The sequence below is a fragment of the Pteropus alecto genome, unplaced genomic scaffold (genome assembly GCF_000325575.1).
Source record: "Pteropus alecto unplaced genomic scaffold, ASM32557v1 scaffold43, whole genome shotgun sequence".
NCBI lineage: Eukaryota > Metazoa > Chordata > Mammalia > Chiroptera > Pteropodidae > Pteropus > Pteropus alecto.
This window is the reverse complement of record NW_006435764.1, coordinates 1,278,084-1,279,297: the sequence shown is the minus strand read 5'-3', so window position 1 is coordinate 1,279,297 and position 1,214 is coordinate 1,278,084. Positions and strand designations below refer to the sequence as shown.

The window sequence follows — 1,214 nt, the reverse complement described above, 5'->3', positions numbered from 1 at the left end:
AGAAGAGAGCTCTTCTCTCTGTCTCCCAGGCGGCCGGCTCTCCCTCCACCCGGCCGAGGGGTCAGAGGGGTCGTGGGACGGGGTTGGCCCCGAGCCTCCGCAGGGCTCAGGCCGCTGGGCGCAGCCAGGCCCAGCCTTGGCCGGTGTCTTTCTCCTCCTTCTAAATACAAACACGTAAATAAATCGAAATGGCTTCCTCCAGCCACCGTCGCTAGCGCTCAGCCCGGCCAGCTTGTTCATTTCCTGTGCGGGAGGCCGGTTTGGGGAGAGGCTGGGGGGGGTGGGGCAGGAGGGGGGACAGCTGAGCGCCAGTCACGGTGGGAAACCTCCCCCTCCCAGCCTCCTCACATGTGCTCGCACACGAGGACACACGCACACAGGCGTGCCAGCTACAACGCACACACGCACGCACACAGCTCAGCGAGCAGGCGTCTGCAAGCCAGGCCACCCGGCACCCCGCAGGGGCCGCGGGCGGGGACTGGGGTGCAGCGGGCGGTTCTCACAGCCTGCCCCAGGTGTTCCGTGACCCCAGGGCTGGGCAGTGGTCAGGGGAGCTGGGGACACCCTGGTGCCATAACTGGCCTGAGCCCAGAGGCCAAGCCCGGACGAGGGAACAGGCGCCCCCTGGTGTCCGATGCCGAGGCCCGGACGCTGGCCTCCCCCAGCTGCCCCCTGGAGACCTGGGCCTGGCCCTGCGGGCAGCCTGTCCTCAAGTGCGCCCCTTCGGCAGCCCCATGACGTCGGGCTCCCCTCTGTAGGGCAGCCCGATCAGCTCCCACTGGGGTTCCCTCCCTGCCCTCCCAGGCCCCGTGGGCTCTCGGCCTCAGCAAGGCTGCATAGGCTGAGTCCTTGGCCAGGCACGCCAGCCCGGTCCCGCTTTGGGGTCCTGCTTAGGGCCAGAGCTGCCTGGGCCTACCCTGCCCCCAAGCACACCCAGGGCCGGCTGGCCTGGGGCCGCAGCTCCAGGAGGGGACTCTGGCCCTGCCTGTGGCGATGTTCACAACTGAGAGCCACTCAACAAACATTGGCTGACAGGCTGGGCCCAGAACCCTGCCCGCCCTGGGGGCCTAGAAGGTTGCCTCCAGGGAGTTCAGAGGCCACCTGAGGAAGCACGGCCTCCCGCATGGGCTTCCAGGGGTCTCTGGCCCCCCCCCGAGCCACTCACAGGGCAGGGGGGTCTGCAGAAGCGGGGGGCTGGGGGTGGGAGAGCTGGG

General features: G+C 69.2%; 1 protein-coding gene across 1 annotated transcript in view; it reads right to left on the bottom strand.

Annotated features, from left to right (window-relative positions):
- The window catches only part of TSPAN32 (tetraspanin 32), a 14,679-nt gene that overhangs the window by 9,704 nt on the left and 3,761 nt on the right, over window positions 1-1,214 (bottom strand).